Source organism: Mobula hypostoma, chromosome 23, assembly GCF_963921235.1.
Source record: "Mobula hypostoma chromosome 23, sMobHyp1.1, whole genome shotgun sequence".
NCBI lineage: Eukaryota > Metazoa > Chordata > Chondrichthyes > Myliobatiformes > Myliobatidae > Mobula > Mobula hypostoma.
This window is the reverse complement of record NC_086119.1, coordinates 16043524-16059280: the sequence shown is the minus strand read 5'-3', so window position 1 is coordinate 16059280 and position 15757 is coordinate 16043524. Positions and strand designations below refer to the sequence as shown.

Below are 15757 nucleotides of genomic sequence, written 5' to 3'. Positions count from 1 at the left end.
TGACCTGTCCCTTCTGAGGGGTTGGAGAGGGTGGAATGGTCCAGACGGAAATCTTTCTGACCACACACTTCACATCGATGGAGGACTAAAGCTTGAAAGGACTGGAAAAAGTCAAAGGAAAGATGAATATCATCAAGTGAACACTGTTATACATTACCTGTCCACTGATAAAAAGATTGGATTTGATGAATTAAGAGGAGACATTCAGTCATCCATGTTTCCTGAGTTGTTAAGAGTACTAGAGGAGGACTACGCGGAGTGGAGTTTGAGGCTCTCACCATTTTCATCACTCTGTATGACAGACTTTTGAGTGCAAGTATGGGTGAACATCAAACCAATAATGGGGAAGTCACTCAAAGAGTATATCAAGGTAAATTTACTCAGTGATGTCATGGGTAACCAATTGTTAGAAGCCTGTTGTTTAATACATTCAGGGGAATAATTCCCTACTATTCCAAAAATAATCCATTGGTGCCTCTGTGCTTTTTTTTGCCTCTCCTAGGGGTTGGTATGATGGGTCTGTAGTTTTTCATTGATTCTATTGCATCTTTTGTTCTGCTGTGAATGCCTGCAAGAAAATGAATCTCACAGTACTTTGATAATAAGTTTACTTTGAAATTTTAAGAAAACTGTGTCCTACAGTGGCTTCCTCTCAGCTTCTTTCTCGTACTTTGTTCAGATACTAAAGTGGGAAATTTCCCCTGACTTCCCTTTTGCAGAAGCTCCTTCATAAAACCTAACTAAGTCTGTTTGGTCCCAACAATTTAACTAATGGATATCGAAGATAAAAAAATAACAAAGTCATTGGTGCCTATCCTTCAAAGCCAGGCATAACTTCAGATGTTGCTCTCCACAAATCAATTTGACGGATTTTAGGATTCAGAAGGAAGATAAAATTCTTGGGTCATATTGTCTAATTAAGTCAGAAAGCTTTGCAGGACTGTTTCTGTAGCTCATCAATAAAACCAAGATTAGTTTCTAGTTACAGGAATATTATTAGAAACAGTTTTTGGTGAACTCACTTCCAGCAATCTTCATATTATTTGTAATGGGTTTTGTGATGTGATTTTTCACCAGGAGTGCTAGAGCTCCATTTTTAGCTGCAGGCTAGATTTTTTAATTATGTGTACAGTGCTAACATAGTCTGAGAAAGAGAGAGAGAAAGAGAGAGAGAGTGAGAGAGCGAGAGAGAGAGAGAGAAAGAGAGAGAATGACAGAGAGTTTGTTTGTCATAAATTTACTTCGTAATGTCCTCTGCAGCCCATGTTGTATCTGAATTGTTTTTCAACACCATTTAGAATTATTTTTCCTGATAAATAGTTTTCTCTTCAAAATATACTACCTCACACTTGTCAGTTAAAGTAAAATTGCAATTGCTTGCATATTCCAAAATGGTAATTTGTTGCTATCCTCTCTATAGATAACTTTCCTCCCCAATTTACTGTCGTCTGCAAATTTAGAAATTGAGGTTTATTTGCATCATAACATTTAAGATATTAAGGTTCAGTGCTGTGCAAAAGTCTTACACACAGTACTTTTGCACAGTACTGTATTTGTCAACATGGAGCAGAGAGCGAGTTTGTAAATATGACGGGAGCAAAGGACATTGGGAATGGCAAGGGTGGAGTGCCACCGGAGGGGTGTGGGACAGGTGGCAGAGAAGGAGGGCCAGGGATGGAGGTGGCATGGTTGCAGACACATCCAGCTCTGAGACACCAGGCAAGGTTATTTGATTACAAACAATCAGTTTATTGATCATCACAGAATGTCTCTCTGGTGCTTCCCACTCTCTCCCCTCTCCCTTCCCCTTTTCCCAACCATGATTCCCCTCTCCCTGTCCCCTTCCCACTCTCAGTCCACAAAAGAGACCCATATCAGAATCAGGTTTATCATCATTCACATATGTCATGAAATTTGTCAGGTTTTTTTTGCAGTAGCAGTACAGTGCAATACATAAAATTACGACAGTACCATACAGAAGCCTTAGGCACCCAAGCTATATATATGTGCCTAAGAGTTTTGCAGTGTTCTGTAAATCACCAGTAACTGTTCTGATCGACCTTCTGCCACTCTGAATTGATACCGCTGCCAGCCATCTCTTCTCACATGTTCTCAGCTTACTCTTTAGTCTACATGGCAATTTATCAAAAGCCTTTTAGAAATAAGGAAAATTAAGGAAAATTACATTACCCTTACCTACTCGTTCCATCAGTTCTTCAAAGAACAGAGTCAGTTATGCTAGACTTCCACTCTTAAAATCCCTTCTGGTTACTAATTCTGATAAACTTTTAGATTCTGGCTGTTTTTCCATTTTCTTCTACTACCGATATTAACTTCACTCACCTCAACACTGAACTGATGACAGAACCCACTCACTTTCAAGGACTCTACAACTGACAGGCTGCATCACTGTCTGGTATTGCGGGGGGGGGGGGGTCTACTGCACAGGACCGAAAGAAGCTGCAGAGGATTGTAAATCTAGTCAGCTCCATCTTGGGTACTAGCCTACAAAGAACCCAGGACATCTTCAGGGAGCGGTGTCTCAGAAAGGCAGAGTCCACTATTAAGGACCTCCAGCACCCAGGGCATGCCCTTTTCTCACTGTTACCATCAGATAGGAGGTACAGAAGCCTGAAGGCACACACTCAGTGATTCAGGAACAGCTTCTTCCCCTCTGACATCTGATTCCTAACTGGACATTGAACCCTTGGACAATACCTCACATTTTTTAATACACAGTATTTCTGTTTTTGTTCTGTTCAATATACATATCCTGTAATTGATTTACTTATTTAGTATTATTATTTTTATTTTATTTATTATTATTTTTTCTCTTCTATATTATGTATTGCATTGAACTACTGCTGCTAAATTGACAAATCTCACATTGCATGCCGGTGATAATAAACCTGATTCTGATTCATATTCTCAGTATAAATTAATCAATCAATCAATTAATTTTATGTTTTTGCACAGTTTCTTTTGTACATTGGTTGCTTGTCAGTCTTTGTGTGTAGTTTTAAATTCACTGTATTGTATTTCTTTGTTCTACAGCAAATGCCTGCAAGAAAATAAATCTCAGGGTAGTGTATGGTGACGTACATATTCTTTGATAATAAATTTATTTTGAACTTTGGTGCTGTCTGGGCCAGTTACCTGGATAAACCATCGTCCTTCTTAGTTAACAAGTTAATATTACCTCTCAAAGTTGAAAGCACACTTATGATCGAGGTGTGTATGTCATGTACAACCTTGAGATTCATCTTCTTGCAGGTGGCCCCAAAACAAAGAAACACAATAGAATTCACAAATACCCCACACAGCAAATATCCCATGTCCGAAAAAAGAACATATTGCACCAACAATAAAAAATAAACAAATAACACACAGAACATGAACCACAAAGTCCCTGAAAGTGAGTCCTCAGCCACAGAGCCAGTTCAATGTTCCAGCCGGTCCAGGGGCCTGATGGCTGCAGGCCGCAGCTGCAAAATCAGTTCAATACTGAGGAGAGTAGAGCCTCACAAGGTACTGAGCTGAACACCAGCTCGTCCTTAACCCTTGTACTCGATTCCTTAATCTTTTTAATCTGACTCGGCACTTAAATCAGGTACTCGGGCCTGGGCCCCTCCATAGTCAATGCATTGTACAAGAAAACTACAGATGTATTACAGGGGAAGTTAGATGGATGCATGTGACGGAACGTGAAAGCTTGGGTAGGAAAAGGGAAATTTGGAACCTTGTCAACAATATAGATGAGATGGGCTGAAAACCCAGTGTCCAGAAGTGGGAGGGAATGCTGTGGGAAAACTTTGTTCATTATTTCTTTCTTTCGGAATTGTTTCATGTTTTCTTACACTTTGAGATGACCTTGTACAGTCCGGTGCTAAGTTTACCCAGTATAATGTTGCCTTATTTTCTTGGCCTCCAAGAGAAGCACAACCTTGTCATGAGGTTTGGAGGCTTGTGTGCCTCAGTGACCCGGAGGGCTGTGTTGGCTGGAGTCAGGTCCTAGTGCTTTAGAGTCAACCGTGCCAAACAGGTCAAAGGGTAGAAGCCAGACTAAGAGTGGTCCACTGGTCCTCCAGGTTTGGGGGTTTAGTCAGGGCTAGCAACCCTGACTAGTAAGACAAAACTGTTATGGAAACAGCAATGAAGAATCCTTCCACATCTGGGTGCCACTGTATGGGGAGACAGTGATGGGAGACCTTCAGCAGTGTAAAGGGCAGCAAGTAAGTTAATTTCATGGAATCGTAGAGAAATTCAGAGTGGGACAAGGCCACTTGGCCCATTATGGCTTTGCCTGTTCTTGGAAGGGCTCCAATTTGTCCTGCTGCTCGGCAATTTATTTCCTCTGCACAGTTATTACTGGGTAGTAACAGTGTTACTAGCAAATCTACTTCTAACAATCTCAGACAGCAAAGTCTAGGTCACAAGCACTCATAGAGTATGTTACATCACATTGTCAATGGGTCTGTTGTGAAGTTGAAAGAAATAGAATTAACTGAATGAATCAGCAAAACCCCAAATTACTTTGAATTCACACAGCGGTCTATCACATTGCAATCCCTCAACGTCTTCACACAGTGAATTAGCTTTTGGAGTGAAGTAAGTATTCAAGGGCAAATAAAGCTCTTTCTTTTGCTTGAATGTTGCCATCATCAGCTCTAAATTGTTAAACATGGGTCAACCAATATCGCGCCTTAATGCTGAGCACCATGACAGCCTCGATTCCTCAAGGACAGTTATATACCTGCTGTCCATTAAATGCACATTGCTTAATCAGTCAGGGAAACTGAATAGCTTCAAGTGAGGTAACATTGACATGCCAGTCTCGGAACTGGGGGCTGTGTCCTGATTCACCGTTTCAACTGTGTGGTTAATTCTTTGCCCAGTGAATGAGCAGATTTTGACACAAGGTCTGAGATCTGTCCCTTTAGAACGGAGATGAGGAGGAACAGTTTTTTAGCCAGAGGGCGGTGAATCTATGGAATTCATTGCCACAGACAGCTGTGGGGGCCAAGTCGTTGGGTATATTTAAAGCAGATGGTTGACAGGTTCATGACTAGTCAGGGTGTCAAAGGTTATGGGGAGAAGGCAGGAGAAAGGGGTTGAAAGGGTTAAAATTAACCATGATGGAATGGCAGTGCAGACTCGAGGGGCTGAATGGCCTAATTCTGCTCCAATATCTTTTCCTGACTTGGTCACATGTCCAGACTCAAATCTATTTGCTGTACTTGTGAGAGTGTTTGTCTGTTTCGGCTGCATCAGTTCTGCTTTCCTTGAGGGCACAGCAGGTGATGCAGGGTACTGCACTCCATTCGCCCGAGTACCTCAAATGCTCATGCCTGCTTCCCCTTCTTGGTACAAGGGATATCACAGACAAAGGATGTGTGCCCACCTAAACTGAGAGGTGATAGTGATCTCTGCTGCCCTCCGACTCTTCACACCTATCACCTTCTAGCTCTCCTCCTTCCCCTCCCCCTACCCTTTTATTCTAGCATCTTCCCTCTTCCTTTCCAGTCCTGATGAAAGGTCTCGGCCCAAAAACTTGACTATTTATTCGTTTCCATAGATGTTGCCTGATCTGCTGAGTTCCTCCGGCATTTTGTCTGAGTTGCTTCTAATCTGAATAACCCTTTTTTAAAACTAACTGAACAAACTTTATTCAAAATCAAAAATTATCTACAGGAATAAACTGTGCAATGTCCTTCATTCTTAGTGCATTGTGTTCTATTACATTACTGAAGACTAATAGGAGTATTGCCACTCATGTTTGCCCCTGGGGTGGTGCATTACCACAATAATGAGGGGCTTCCTCACCTCTCCCTGTCCAGTGGCAGAAGAACCCTAACTGAGGTCCTCCCCCCTGAGCCCTTGTGGTAGCTGCACCAAGCTTCAGTGTGCCCCTCAGCATGGATTTCTGAAACCCCTTATCAAGTTTCACGCAAAACAAACTATGGACAAACAGAACTGTCAGTTGTAAATACAGCTGAACTGCAGCTTGAAGCTGACTGAAAAATTAATATTCATATCGAGGGAAGAATGTCAACCTGCAAGTCTCGTACCTCGTCTTTAAATAGTGCCACAGGATTATTTAATGATCATCCTAGCCCCTGCTTCAAGCACCTGGTGCCTTAGGTTAGCCATTATTGTATAGAATAGATTTCTGACAAACACTCACAAAATGCTGGAGGAACAGAGCAGGCCAGGACACCGAACAGTCACGGCCCAAAATGTTCACTGTACTTTTTTCCATAGATGCATCCTGGTCTGCTGAGTTCCTCCAGCATTTTGTGTGTGTTGCTTGGATTTCCAGCATCTGCAGATTTTCTCTTGTTTGTAGATTTCTGACAATCCCACTCTCCCTCACTATTGAAGGATACCTGACCATCTAGAAAAGATTTCTGATAATCTCACTCTCCCTCACTTCTCAGCGCCTGCCTAATTTTTCAGCAAGTAAGTAACATTGATTATAAGAAATAGGAAACAACAGGAATTCTGCAGATGCTGGAAATTCAAGCAACACACATCAAAGTTGCTGGTGAACGCAGCAGGCCAAGCAGCATCTATAGGAAGAGGCGCAGTCGACGTTTCAGGCCGAGACCCTTCGTCAGGACTAACTGAAGGAAGAGTGAGTAAGGGATTTGAAAGCTGGAGGGGGAGGGGGAGATGCAAAATGATAGGAGAAGACAGGAGGGGGAGGGATAGAGCCGAGAGCTGGACAGGTGATAGGCAAAAGGGGATACGAGAGGATCATGGGACAGGAGGTCCGGGCCAACTTCCGCTAGGCCCCACCTCCCCCTCGTACCCCATCTGTTACTCATTTTTATGCACACATTCTTTCTCTCACTCTCCTTTTTCTCCCTCTGTCCCTCTGAATCTACCTCTTGCCCATCCTCTGGGTCACCCCCGCCCCCCTGTCTTTCGTCCCGGACCTCCTGTCCCATGATCCTCTCGTATCCCCTTTTGCCTATCACCTGTCCAGCTCTCGGCTCTATCCCTCCCCCTCCTGTCTTCTCCTATCATTTTGCATCTCCCCCTCCCCCTCCAGCTTTCAAATCCCTTACTCACTCTTCCTTCAGTTAGTCCTGACGAAGGGTCTCGGCCTGAAACGTCGACTGCGCCTCTTCCTATAGATGCTGCTTGGCCTGCTGCGCTCACCAGCAACTTTGATGTGTGTTATAAGAAATAGGTACAGCAGGAAGCTAATTGATCCCTCAAACCCAGTCCAGTATTCAGTAAAGATTAGCTTTATTTGTCACATGTACATAAAGTGAAATGCATTGATTTGTGTCAATGACCAACGCAGTCCAATATGTGCTGGGGACACATCTTGTGTCACCATGCTTCTGACACCAACACAGCATGCCCACCAGCTTACTAACCCCAACCTGTACGTCTTCATTCCCAAGCTCCACCAGTGACTGGTTGAAGACTATGCTGTTTCTCCAGGTTGCCTCCCTTATCCTGAGAACATACTGTGAAATGTTTTAGTGTAGGTGGGTGGCAGGGGAATTGGTGGAGAGTCCATGGGCACATGGGAGAGAATAGGTTTTTGGGGGAAGTGAATCTGATCTGAATACTTTGGAAATTGGCATAGACTCAATGACCGGAAAAGTTAAGCGAGTTCTCTCATGTAGCTGATTTATTACCCCTCCCACCCCATTCTCCTGCCTTCTCCCCATATCCTTTGACATCCTTGCCAACCAAGAACCTATCAACCTCCACTTTAAATCTGCCAATGACTTGGCCTCCACAGGAATTCATTTTCTGTGACAGTGAATTCCAAAGAGTCGCCACCCTCTGGCTAAAGAAATTTGCTCTCATCTCTGTTCTAAAGGGACATCCTTGTCTTCTGAGGCTGTACACTCTGGTCCTGGACTCCCCTACTATTGGAAACACCCTCTCTAAATCCACGCTATCAAGGCCTTTCAATATTCAGTAGGTTTCAGTGAGTTGGGCACATGGTTGACAGAAAAATGGAGGGTTGTGTAGGAGGAAAGGATTAGATTGATCTTAGAGTAGTTTATAAGGTTGGCACAACATTGTGGGCTGAAGGTCCTGTACTGTGTGTAATGTTCCATTTTATATGTTCCTTGCTGGTTCACTCTGTATAACGCCAAGTATTATTTCATTAATCATACCAGCTTACAGATACAAAGCCAATTACATAGAGTTAAACTCAATGAGATCATGAAATATCACAGTGCTATCTGTCACTTATACAAAGGCATGGCTTGGTGACCAAAAGTTGGACCAAAGTGTGAGGATTTAAGGACAGAGTGGTGGAGAAGAGAGAGAGAGAGATGGAAAGGAGGAAGAAGGAATTCCAAAGTGCTGAGTCCAGCCAGCTGAAGACAAGGCCATTAGCACTGCAGCCTGGAATTTTGGGAAAGGGCATGGATTCAGGATTGGACAGCCATTTGTATCTTTCACCTTGACATACTTTCTTTGTAGGCCAGTTAACAAAGAGGCTTTATAAGGCATTGGTCAATGTGCACTTGGAGTATTGTGGGCAATTTTGGACCTCTTATCTAAGAAATGACGTGTTGGAACTATAGAGGGTCCAGAAGAGGTTTACAATGAAGTTTACAAGAATATTTCTGGGAATGAAAGAATGAACATATGATGGCTCTGGGCCTGTATTCGCTGGAGTTTAGATCAATGAGGGATGATCTTATTGAAACCTATAAAATATTGAAAGGCCTAGATAGAGTAGATATGCAGAAAGGTATCCTATAGTGAGAGAGACTAAGACCAGTGGGCACAGGCTGAGAATACAAGGACATCGCTTTAGAACAGAGATGAGGTGATTTTTTTTTAGCTAGAAGGTGGTGAATCTGTGGAATTCATTGCCACGGACAGCTATGGAGGCCAATATAACTTGGGTATATTTGTTAGGTTCTTGATTAGTGAGGGTGTCAAAAGTTATGGGAAGAAGGCAGGAGAATGGATTTGAGAGGGATAATAAATCAGTAATGATGGAATGGCAGAGCAGACTCAATGGGACAAATGACCTAATTCTGCCTCTGTGTCTTATGGTCTTGTGTTCTTAAATATGTCAGTTGAAAAGAAGACTTCTTTCAAGAAGATGTTATTTACTTTTCGTTTCACTTTTATTCTCTCAACGTCAGAGATGTTTCCATCTGGGCTGGAGTCACTACTTATTGTACCATATTAGAAAAGCCTAACCCCCATCCAATCTCGGATGCTAAACCTCACAGCAGCACAGTGAGTACAGCCAGTACAGCCAACGCCTTGCTCTTCTGGATCGAACACGTCTGAGACCCACGTTCAATCCTGCCCTCAGGTGCTGTTGGTGAGGAGTTTGCACGTTCTCCCATCTGTGGCACCACGCATTTCTACTGGGTGCTCTGGCTTCCTCGCACATTCCAAAGAATTGCTGGTTGGTAAGTTAATTAGCTGCCTTTAAACCGTGATGATCCAGACCTAATGCATTCCAGACCAATGGATCACAAAGGATTGCACCGAATGTATTGAGTAATTGAAATGTGTATACGTTCAGTGGAGTACAAACTGATACTGATTGATCTAAATGAATAAAACATATCCTACAAGTTTACCCAACTTCCATTTTATCCAGTTCTGCTGCTTTGATCCACACTGTGACTATGGACGTTATTTTGATGCACATATACTACAAGGGGGTAGGGGAATGATTTATTAGAATGATTCCAGATCATAATGGGAAAAGCTGCAGGGAAGGAGTGTTTATTCTTTTGTAGAGTAGAGAAAGTTGAGAGGGTTGTCATGGATGTGTCCAAAAGTGTGAGAGACCATTAAGACCATAAGACATAGGAGCAGAATTAGGTAATATGGCACAGCAAGCCTATTATCCCCCTCAAACCCATTCTCCTGTCTTCTCCCCATAACTTTTGACACCCTTACTAATCAAGAATCTATCAACTTCTGCTTTAAATATACCCAGTGACTTGGCCTCCACAGCTTCATTTCCTTCCAAACTGACCCTGGTGGTATCAGTGGTGGGAAACTTTGGAACGTATTCAAAGTAAATTTCTTCTCAAAGTATGTATCTATCATCATGTAGTATCCTGAGATTAGTTTACTTGCAGGCATTCACAGAACAAAGAAACACAATAGAATCAATGAAAAAAACTACACACAAACCAAGACTGACAAACAACCAATGTGCAAAAGACAATCTGTGCAAATACTAAAATAATAACAATGATAATAATAAATAAATAAATGATACTGAGGACATGAGTATTCTGAATATACCAACTTTAACATTTAAGAGAAATTGGGAAAGGTACATAGATGGGAGGTGTATGGAGAGCTATGGTCTGGGTGCTGGTTGAAGGAAATAGGTAGAGTAATTGTTCAGCATGGACTAGCTGGGCCAAAGGACCTACTTCTGTACTGTAGTACTCCATGGCTCTACGGCTTTATGAAGTTCTCTGATGGTTACAGTGTACATTTGGTTATGCTTAGACTCTTCTGAAGGTTCGGACTGCTCCAAAACTTCCCCTTGCAGGTGTTGCTTAGTGACTCCGACAGAATCCGATTTATTAACACTGACACGTATGTAATGACATTTGTTTTGTGGCACCAAAGTCATAAAATTGCTACAAATTACTAAAGTAAACAAGTAGTTCAAATAAAAGGAATAACAAGGTATTGTTCCTGGGTTTATGGAACCCATGATTGTTAGAATAGGAATGTCGGGGGCGGGGTAGCTTCAGGGACAGTGGGGTTCATTTGAATTTGTACTTCTCCCTGAGGAGGAGTCTGGACTCGTCTGAGTTGGTCAAAGTGTAGCCTTACAGGGGAGGAAGGAAAATCAACAGGGGAGGCGCTGTGCCCATCCCCAGTTACAGAAAGTCATGAAATTGTCACGGCATAAAGGAGGCCATTCAGTCCATTGAGCCTGCACTAGTTCTCTGCAACAATAATGCAGTCAAGTTTACTCCTGAATACATTCCCCAGAGAGTTGTAATTTTTACCTGTCATTATCCATTCAATTCCCTTTACAAGGAATCCATTTCCACCTGAATTTATTTATCTCTGAAACTGAATTTACTTCCACCTCAGGGTACAGTGGTAGCGCTACTATTAAATCACTTGGAAGGATTCTTTAATGATCCTAGACTAGCAATCAAGAGTAATAAATTATATCACACCGCAACATTCAACAATGTCAACCCTAACCCTACTCTCTATGATTCTAGACACACAGTCCTGATGATTGACTCCAAAGTCCCAACCAGTTGAAAAGCAAGATTAAACAGGCCAACTTGTCCCAGCTGTCCTATAGAAACTGTTCCATATTAAACCCATCACCTAGCACTTGGTTCATAGCTCTGTATGTCTAAACGATTCAAGACACTGCCTAAATACAGTCAGTGACCTGGGTCCCTACTCGTTACTTGCTCTGTGATAATGTTTTCCTGAGTCTTTTACCAACAACTTGAAATCTATGACATCTGGTCTTAACCAATAAGTTTATCTTTCTTTCCTCTCTCTCATCTCTTCCGGATTTTGAGCACCTCTACAAAGCCACAGGAAGGAAGGCACAACCATTCAAAGTTCAAAATTCATATAAATGTCACCATATACAACCCTGAGGTTCGTTTTCTTGCAGGCATTCTCAGTAGATCCAAGAACCATAATAGAATCAATGAAAGACTGCACCTGACAGGGTGGACAGACAACTAATGTGCAAAAGACAATTAACTGTGCAAATACAAAGAAAAAAAAGATAAAAACCAATAATAAATAAATAAATAAATAAATAAATAAGCAAGCAATAAATATTGAGGTCATGAGATGAAAAGTCCTTGATAGTGACTCCATAGGTTGTGGGAACATTTCAGTGATGGGCCAAGTGAAGTTGAGTGCAATTATCCCTGCTGGTTCAAGAGTCTAATGGTTGAGGAGTAATAAATGTTCCTGAAACTGGTGTTGTGAGTCCTGAGTACCTGTACCTTCTTCCTGATGGCCTGGGTGTTGGGGTCCCTGATGACGGGTGTGTCTTTCTTGCAACAGCGCTCTGTGTAGATGTGCTCAATGGTGGGGAGGGCTGTACCCGTGATGGACTGGGCCATATCCACAACTTTTTGTAGGATTTTCCATTCAATGGCATTGGTGTTTCCATACCAGGCTGTGATGCAACCAGTCAATATACTCTCCACCACACATCTATAGAAGTTTGTCAAAGTTTTAGATGTCATGCCGAATCTTCACAAGCTTCTAAGGAAGCAGAGGCCCTGCCATGCTCTCTTCATGATTGCACTTACGTGCAGGGCCCAGGACAGATCCTCTGAAATGATAACACTGAGGAATTTAAAGTTGCTGACCCTCTCCATCTCCGATTCCCCCAGTGAGGGCTGGTCCTCCGATTTCCTCCTCCTGCAGTTAATAATCAGCTCCTTGGTCTTACTGACATTGAATGACAGGCCGTTGTTATGGCACCACTCAGCAGATTTTCAATTTCCCTCCTATACGCTGATTCGCTGCCACCTTTGATTCAGCCAATGACAGTGGTGTTGTCAGCAAACTTAAATATGGCATCGGAGCTGTGCTTAGCCTCACAGCTATAAGTATAAAGTGAGTAGAGCAAGGGGCTAAGCACACAGCCCTGTGGTGCACCTGCGTTGATGGAGATTGTGGAGGAGATGTTGTTGCCAATCCAAACTGACTGGGGTCTGCAAGTGAGGAAATCAAAGATCCAATTGCACAAGGAGGTATTGAGGCTAAGGTCTTGAAGCTTATTGATTAGTTTTCAGGGGATGATAGGATTGAGTGCTGAGCTGTAGTCGATAAAGAGAAATTAAACAACAATTCTTAACTGGACTACATGCATGCCCCCAACCACTTGGATTGGCAAAGTAGAGCACCAGTTACTGTGATGCTTTCCAGTGCCAGCGATCAGGGTTCAATTCCAGCCACTGTCCGTAAGGACTTGGATGTTCTCCCTGTTGCTTGTGGATTTCCTCTGGATACTCTAGTTTTGCTCCCACATTCCAAAGATGTACAGGTTAGGGTCAGTAAGCTGTGGGCATGCTAGGTTGGTGCCGGAAGCATGGCAAAGCTTGCAGGCAACTGCCCCCCCAGCACCAACTCAGACTGTGCTGGTTGTTGACATAAAGAACGCACTATACTGTATGTTTTGATGTGCAGGTGACAAATAAAGCTAATATTTCTGCATTACTTCCGCAGCTGAAATGGTTTGGAACTTGACTTTCTTCGGTGATGGAGTGTGATAGGAGTGGCAGGGACTTCTCTGGGCAGTGAATCAGGTCTGGAACTACCAAAATGCAGACCAGACCACGATGAGAATTTTCCTTTCCTGAAGGATGACAACCTAGTTTTCAGAGCCAGAAAATGGCTTTAAGCTTCCAGAACACTGCTTAAAAAGCAGGCCTTCCTTCAGAGATCTTTAGTCAAAGTACCAGGCCCCTTCAGGTACCTTCAGTCCCTTAAAATAATTCTGTAAGTCCGTTTTCTTAAACAGCAGAGTTGCTTACACTACAGTCCTAAAACAGCTTGTGGGAGCTTGCTGTGCAGAAACTGGCTGCTGCATTTCCTACTTTACGACAGTGACTACACCTCGAAAAGTACTTAACTGGCTGCAAAATAGCTTGGAGCATCAGAAAGGTATGTGGTGGGCACTCTGTCATGCTCATGCCTTACCTTTCTTCCACCAAATGCAGGAGAGTGGAGTGGAGAGGGATAATAAATAAGGGATGGTGGAATGACACAATGGTCTCAATTTGCTCCTATGTGCTATGGCTTTATGGTCTAACTGATTCTACAACCTACAGACTCACTTTCAAGGATTCTTTACAACTCTTTTTCTCCGTATTATTTTTATTATTTGCACAATTCGTCCTTTTTTGCACATTTGTTTGTCAGTCTTTGTTTATGTATAATTTTTGTAAATTCTATTGTATTTCTTTTTTCCTGTCAATGCCCGCAAGGAAATGAATCTCAAAGTACAATAGCGTAACATACACATACTTTAATAAATAATTTTACTTTGGCTTTGAATAATCCTCAAGATGTCCAAAGCCGCTCCAAACCCAATGAATTAAGGTCGTTGAAGTGCAATCTAAAGTGCAATCCACTATTGTTGATCAGCAGTTAATATCTGTGCAATTGGCCTGCACAGAGAGCCAGGCCATTGTTATCTCGATGAATTTGATGGTGTTGGTGAAAGGATTTCCTAATCTCTACATAAGCGGGTGGATGAGACTTGGTTTAACACCACGGCTGTCTCCATCGAGACGGCACGCTCGCCCTGAAGTGCCAGCCTGTGGTTCATACTCATTTGTTCTGGCGAAGGGCCATCCAGCTGACACAGTAGCTCGATTTCCTCTCTGCAAGCGCCGCCTGACCTGCTGAGCGTTCCCAGAATTGTTGGCTTTTGTTTTATATATTCAGTTCGCCGGAGTGACCTTCTGATGCAGAGATGGAGGTGCCCCTTTCGCATTAGGTATTTAGTTCTCACAGCACTGAAGGTCGATCTGCTTTTGTGCGCCTTTCAGCTGCATCACTGGATCGCATCTGCACCAGTAGAGCCCAGGCTCCAACAGGCAAAGGTGGTTAAGGAGCTGCCTCAACTTCTCGTGAATTAAAGCCTGGACCTCTGCAGGAGATACAGTGAGGAAAACCTGACTTGTTTTAGGCTTTGAGGTGCTTCACTGATCTGAAGAAGAGTTTTGGGAACATACTGGGGAATTAAGGGTCAAAGAAGGCTCTGCAACGGGTTGTGAAAACTGCCCAGTGCATCACTGGCATCAGCCCACCCGACACCCAGGACATATATACAGAAAGGTGCCGGGAAAAAGCCAGTAATATCATAAAGAATCCCACCCAGCCGGCTCATGGACTGTTTGTCCCAATCCCACCAGGGAGCAGACTGTGTGGCATCCACGCCAGGACCACCAGACTTAAAGGCAGTTACTTTCCCCAAGCAATAAGGCTGATTAATACCTCCACCCACTAACACACACTCCCAACACCACTTCATCATCTTCTGTCAGAGTCACCTTATGTACTTCTGTACCTAGTGTCATTTTATAGACATAAAATCAATCTATGCATATAAGCTATCTTATGTATTTATATTTATTGTGTTTATTTTAATACTTCTCTATTATTGTTCTTTATCATATTGTGTATTCTTTTTGTGCTCATGAGATCCGGAGCAATTTGTACTTTGTCCTCCTTTACACTTGTGTACTGGAAATGACATTAAACAATCTTAAGAACCAGAGGTCACAGATGTAATGTTGTTGGTGAAAGACTCAACATTAATCACAGAGCGAGGAGCCTTGATTGCCTTCACTTCTGCACTAAACTAAGTTCCTGGAAAACTTCAGGCATCACTCCAGGTATCAAGTGATAATGTAAACAGCAAAATGGCAATACTGAGAAAGAGCTGTCAGCTTAGAGTGAAGCTTTTCGAAACAGCATTGATACAATTAATTGAAGGTGGCATGACCACAAGGTTCTTTTACCCTGCCTTGCTCTTTGCTTTGCTCACCATCTTCAGATTGAAATACACCTAATCTCTCTCTCTCTCTCTCTCTCTCTCTCTCTCGGTCTTTGTCTCTCTGTCGCTAGGTCTTAAACTCTCACCATCTGTCTCTCTCTCAGTCTTTATGTCCTTTATCTCTCTCTCTCCTGCATCTGTCGGTCTTTATCTCTCTGTCTCTCGGTTACTACCTCTCTCTCTCACCCTGACTCAGTCTTTCTCTCTCTGTCT

General features: G+C 42.8%; 1 protein-coding gene across 7 annotated transcripts in view; it reads right to left on the bottom strand.

The window, feature by feature from the left end:
* Positions 1-15757, bottom strand: part of LOC134337121 (rap1 GTPase-activating protein 2-like) — a 502203-nt gene that overhangs the window by 158984 nt on the left and 327462 nt on the right. The gene's annotated exons all lie outside the window — the stretch shown is intronic.